We start from the raw sequence: 6,299 nt of genomic DNA on the forward strand, positions 1-6,299 counted from the left end.
GTTTCGTACTTTACGAGGGTTCTGTGAGTGTGTTTAATACAGTATGAGGGTCCTGTGAGTGTGTTTAATACAGTATGAGGGTGCTGTGAGTGTGTTTAATACAGTATGAGGGTGCTGTGAGTGTGTTTAATACAGTATGAGGGTGCTGTGAGTGTGTCAATAGGGTATGAGGGTCCTGTGAGTGTGTTTAATACAGTATGAGGGTGCTGTGAGTGTGTTCAATACAGTATGAGGGTCCTTTAAATGTGTGTTTAGTACAGTATGAGGGTGCTGTGAGTGTGTTTAGTACAGTATGAGTGTCCTGTGAGTGTGTTTAGTACAGTTTGAGGGTCCTGTGAGTGTGTCAATACAGTATCAGGGTCCTTTTAGTGTGTTTAGTACAGTATGAAGGCGCTGTGAGTGTTTTTAGTACAGTATGAGGGTGCTGTGACTGTGTTTAATACGGTATGAGGGTCCTTTGGTGTGTTTAGTACAGTGTGAGGGTCCTGTGAGTGTGTTTAATACAGTGTTAGGGTCCTGTGAGTGTGTTTAGTACAGTGTGAGGGTCCTGTGAGTGTGTTTAATGCAGTGTGGGGGTCCTGTGAGTGTGTTTAATACAGTGTGGGGGTCCTGTGAATGTGTTTCGTACTGTACGAGGGTTCTGTGAGTGTGTTTAATACAGTATGAGGGTCCTGTGAGTGTGTTCAATACAGTATGAGGGTGCTGTGAGTGTGTTTAATACAGTATGAGGGTGCTGTGAGTGTGTTTAATACAGTATGAGAGTGCTGTGAGTGTGTCAATAGGGTATGAAGGTCCTGTGAGTGTGTTTAATACAGTATGAGGGTGCTGTGGGTGTGTTTAGTACAGTATGAGTGTCCTGTGAGTGTGTTTAGCACAGTTTGAGGGTCCTGTGAGTGTGTTTAGTACAGTTTGAGGGTCCTGTGAGTGTGTCAATACAGTATCAGGGTCCTTTTAGTGTGTTTTGTACAGTATGAGGGTACTGTGAGTGTGTTCAATACAGTATGAGGGTGCTGTGAGTGTGTTTAATACAGTATGAGGGTGCTGTGAGTGTGTTTAATACAGTATGAGGGTGCTGTGAGTGTGTTTAATACAGTATGAGGGTGCTGTGAGTGTGTCAATAGGGTATGAGGGTCCTGTGAGTGTGTTTAATACAGTATGAGGGTGCTGTGAGTGTGTTTAATACAGTATGAGGGTGCTGTGAGTGTGTCAATAGGGTATGAGGGTCCTGTGAGTGTGTCAATACAGTATGAGGGTCCTGTGAGTGTGTTTAATACAGTATGAGGGTGCTGTGAGTGTGTTCAATACAGTATGAGGGTGCTGTGAGTGTGTTTAATACAGTATGAGGGTCCTGTGAGTGTGTTTAATACAGTATGAAGGCGCTGTGAGTGTTTTTAGTACAGTATGAGGGTGCTTTGACTGTGTTTAATACGGTATGAGGGTCCTTTGAGTGTGTTTAGTACAGTGTGAGGGTCCTGTGAGTGTGTTTAATACAGTGTTAGGGTCCTGTGAGTGTGTTTAGTACAGTGTGAGGGTCCTGTGAGTGTGTTTAATGCAGTGTGGCGGTCCTGTGAGTGTGTTTAATACAGTGTGGGGGTCCTGTGAATGTGTTTCGTACTGTACGAGAGTTCTGTGAGTGTGTTTAATACAGTATGAGGGTCCTGTGAGTGTGTTCAATACAGTATGAGGGTGCTGTGATTGTGTTTAATACAGTATGAGGGTGCTGTGAGTGTGTTTAATACAGTATGAGAGTGCTGTGAGTGTGTCAATAGGGTATGAAGGTCCTGTGAGTGTGTTTAATACAGTATGAGGGTGCTGTGGGTGTGTTTAGTACAGTATGAGTGTCCTGTGAGTGTGTTTAGCACAGTTTGAGGTTCCTGTGAGTGTGTTTAGTACAGTTTGAGGGTCCTGTGAGTGTGTCAATACAGTATCAGGGTCCTTTTAGTGTGCTTTGTACAGTATGAGGGTACTGTGAGTGTGTTCAATACAGTATGAGGGTGCTCTGATTGTGTTTAGTACAGTATGAAGGCGCTGTGAGTGTTTTTAGTACAGTATGAGGGTGCTGTGACTGTGTTTAATACGGTATGAGGGTCCTTTGAGTGTGTTTAGTACAGTGTGAGGGTTCTGTGAGTGTGTTTAATACAGTGTTAGGGTCCTGTGAGTGTGTTTAATACAGATTGAGGGTTCTGTGAGTGTGTTTAATACAGCATGAGGGTGCTGTGAGTGTGTTCAATACAGTATGAGGGTGCTGTGAGTGTGTCCAATATTTAATGAGGGTGCTGTGAGTGTGTTTAGTACAGTATGAGGGTGCTGTGAATCTGTTCAATACAGTATGAGGGTGCTGTGACTGTGTTTAATACAGTATGATGGTGCTGTGAGTGTGTTTAATACAGTATGAGGGTCCTGTGAGTGTGTTTAATACCGTATGAGGGTCCTGTGAATGTGTTTAGTACAGTTTGAGGGTCCTGTGAGTGTGTTTAATACAGTATGAGGGTGCTGTGAGTGTGTTTAATACAGTATGAGGGTGCTGTGAGTGTGTCAATAGGGTATGAGGGTCCTGTGAGTGTGTTTAATACAGTATGAGGGTGCTGTGAGTGTGTTCAATACAGTATGAGGGTCCTTTAAATGTGTGTTTAGTACAGTATGAGGGTGCTGTGAGTGTGTTTAGTACAGTATGAGTGTCCTGTGAGTGTGTTTAGTACAGCATGAGGGTGCTGTGAGTGTGTTCAATACAGTATGAGGGTGCTGTGAGTGTGTCCAATATTTAATGAGGGTGCTGTGAGTGTGTTTAGTACAGTATGAGGGTGCTGTGAATCTGTTCAATACAGTATGAGGGTGCTGTGACTGTGTTTAATACAGTATGATGGTGCTGTGAGTGTGTTTAGTACAGTTTGAGGGTGCTGTGAGTCTGTTCAATACAGTATGAGGGTGCTGTGAGTGTGTTTAATACAGTATGAGGGTCCTGTGATTGTGTTTAATACCGTATGAGGGTGCTGTGAGTGTGTTTAATACCGTATGAGGGTCCTGTGAATGTGTTTAGTACAGTTTGAGGGTCCTGTGAGTGTGTTTAATACAGTATCAGGGTCCTTTTAGTGTGTTTTGTACAGTATGAGAGCGCTGTGAGTGTGTTTAATACAGTATGAGGGTGATGTGAATGTGTTTAATACAGTATGAGGGTGCTGTTAGTGTGTTTAATATAGTATGAAGGTGCTGTGAGTGTGTTTAGTACAGTGTGAGGGTCCTGTGAGTGTGTTTAATGCAGTGTGGGGGTCCTGTGAGTGTGTTTAATACAGTGTGGGGGTCCTGTGAATGTGTTTCGTACTTTACGAGGGTTCTGTGAGTGTGTTTAATACAGTATGAGGGTCCTGTGAGTGTGTTTAATACAGTATGAGGGTGCTGTGAGTGTGTTTAATACAGTATGAGGGTGCTGTGAGTGTGTTTAATACAGTATGAGGGTGCTGTGAGTGTGTCAATAGGGTATGAGGGTCCTGTGAGTGTGTTTAATACAGTATGAGGGTGCTGTGAGTGTGTTCAATACAGTATGAGGGTCCTTTAAATGTGTGTTTAGTACAGTATGAGGGTGCTGTGAGTGTGTTTAGTACAGTATGAGTGTCCTGTGAGTGTGTTTAGTACAGTTTGAGGGTCCTGTGAGTGTGTCAATACAGTATCAGGGTCCTTTTAGTGTGTTTAGTACAGTATGAAGGCGCTGTGAGTGTTTTTAGTACAGTATGAGGGTGCTGTGACTGTGTTTAATACGGTATGAGGGTCCTTTGGTGTGTTTAGTACAGTGTGAGGGTCCTGTGAGTGTGTTTAATACAGTGTTAGGGTCCTGTGAGTGTGTTTAGTACAGTGTGAGGGTCCTGTGAGTGTGTTTAATGCAGTGTGGGGGTCCTGTGAGTGTGTTTAATACAGTGTGGGGGTCCTGTGAATGTGTTTCGTACTGTACGAGGGTTCTGTGAGTGTGTTTAATACAGTATGAGGGTCCTGTGAGTGTGTTCAATACAGTATGAGGGTGCTGTGAGTGTGTTTAATACAGTATGAGGGTGCTGTGAGTGTGTTTAATACAGTATGAGAGTGCTGTGAGTGTGTCAATAGGGTATGAAGGTCCTGTGAGTGTGTTTAATACAGTATGAGGGTGCTGTGGGTGTGTTTAGTACAGTATGAGTGTCCTGTGAGTGTGTTTAGCACAGTTTGAGGGTCCTGTGAGTGTGTTTAGTACAGTTTGAGGGTCCTGTGAGTGTGTCAATACAGTATCAGGGTCCTTTTAGTGTGTTTTGTACAGTATGAGGGTACTGTGAGTGTGTTCAATACAGTATGAGGGTGCTCTGATTGTGTTTAGTACAGTATGAAGGCGCTGTGAGTGTTTTTAGTACAGTATGAGGGTGCTGTGACTGTGTTTAATACGGTATGAGGGTCCTTTGAGTGTGTTTAGTACAGTGTGAGGGTTCTGTGAGTGTGTTTAATACAGTGTTAGGGTCCTGTGAGTGTGTTTAATACAGATTGAGGGTTCTGTGAGGGTGTTTAATACAGCATGAGGGTGCTGTGAGTGTGTTCAATACAGTATGAGGGTGCTGTGAGTGTGTCCAATACTTAATGAGGGTGCTGTGAGTGTGTTTAGTACAGTATGAGGGTGCTGTGAGTGTGTTTAGTACAGTTTGAGGGTGCTGTGAATGTGTTTAATACAGTATGAGGGTGCTGTTAGTGTGTTTAATACAGTATGAGGGTCATTTTAGTGTGTTTTGTACAGTATGAGAGCGCTGTGAGTGTGTTTAATACAGTATGAGGGTGATGTGAATGTGTTTAATACAGTATGAGGGTGATGTGAATGTGTTTAATACAGTATGAGGGTGCTGTTAGTGTGTTTAATATAGTATGAAGGTGCTGTGAGTGTGTTTAGTACAGTGTGAGGGTCCTGTGAGTGTGTTTAATGCAGTGTGGGGGTCCTGTGAGTGTGTTTAATACAGTGTGGGGGTCCTGTGAATGTGTTTCGTACTTTACGAGGGTTCTGTGAGTGTGTTTAATACAGTATGAGGGTCCTGTGAGTGTGTTTAATACAGTATGAGGGTGCTGTGAGTGTGTTTAATACAGTATGAGGGTGCTGTGAGTGTGTTTAATACAGTATGAGGGTGCTGTGAGTGTGTCAATAGGGTATGAGGGTCCTGTGAGTGTGTTTAATACAGTATGAGGGTGCTGTGAGTGTGTTCAATACAGTATGAGGGTCCTTTAAATGTGTGTTTAGTACAGTATGAGGGTGCTGTGAGTGTGTTTAGTACAGTATGAGGGTCCTGTGAGTGTGTCAATACAGTATCAGGGTCCTTTTAGTGTGTTTTGTACAGTATGAGGGTGCTCTGATTGTGTTTAGTACAGTATGAAGGCGCTGTGAGTGTTTTTAGTACAGTATGAGGGTGCTGTGACTGTGTTTAATACGGTATGAGGGTCCTGTGAGTGTGTTTAGTACAGTGTGAGGGTCCTGTGAGTGTGTTTAATGCAGTGTGGGGGTCCTGTGAGTGTGTTTAATACAGTGTGGGGGTCCTGTGAATGTGTTTCGTACTGTACGAGGGTTCTGTGAGTGTGTTTAATACAGTATGAGGGTCCTGTGAGTGTGTTTAATACAGTATGAGGGTGCTGTGAGTGTGTTTAATACAGTATGAGGGTCCTGTGAGTGTGTTTAATACAGTATGAGGGTGCTGTGAGTGTGTTCAATACAGTATGAGGGTCCTTTAAATGTGTGTTTAGTACAGTATGAGGGTGCTGTGAGTGTGTTTAGTACAGTATGAGTGTCCTGTGAGTGTGTTTAGTACAGTTTGAGGGTCCTGTGAGTGTGTCAATACAGTATCAGGGTCCTTTTAGTGTGTTTTGTACAGTATGAGGGTGCTGTGAGTGTGTTCAATACAGTATGAGGGTGCAGTGATTGTGTTTAGTACAGTATGAAGGCGCTGTGAGTGTTTTTAGTACAGTATGAGGGTGCTGTGACTGTGTTTAATACGGTGTGGGTCCTTTGAGTGTGTTTAGTATAGTGTGAGGGTCCTGTGAGTGTGTTTAATACAGTGTTAGGGTACTGTGAGTGTGTTTAGTACAGTTTGAGGGTCCTGTGAGTGTGTTTAATACAGTGTGGGGTTCCTGTGAGTGTGAGGGGAGGAAGTGACCAAACTGAGCATGTTTTTAGGGCAATGTGTTTGTGTGCGAGCGAGCGAGCGAGAGAGAGAGATGTTCAGGTGTTGTGCTGGTGTTTCTGTGTCTTTTCCCTATGTTTTGGAGCAGTTATCAAAGTGTTACTGATCGGCATTTTCAAAAAACATTAT

The sequence above is a fragment of the Salvelinus namaycush genome, chromosome 26 (assembly GCF_016432855.1).
Source record: "Salvelinus namaycush isolate Seneca chromosome 26, SaNama_1.0, whole genome shotgun sequence".
Lineage (NCBI taxonomy): Eukaryota > Metazoa > Chordata > Actinopteri > Salmoniformes > Salmonidae > Salvelinus > Salvelinus namaycush.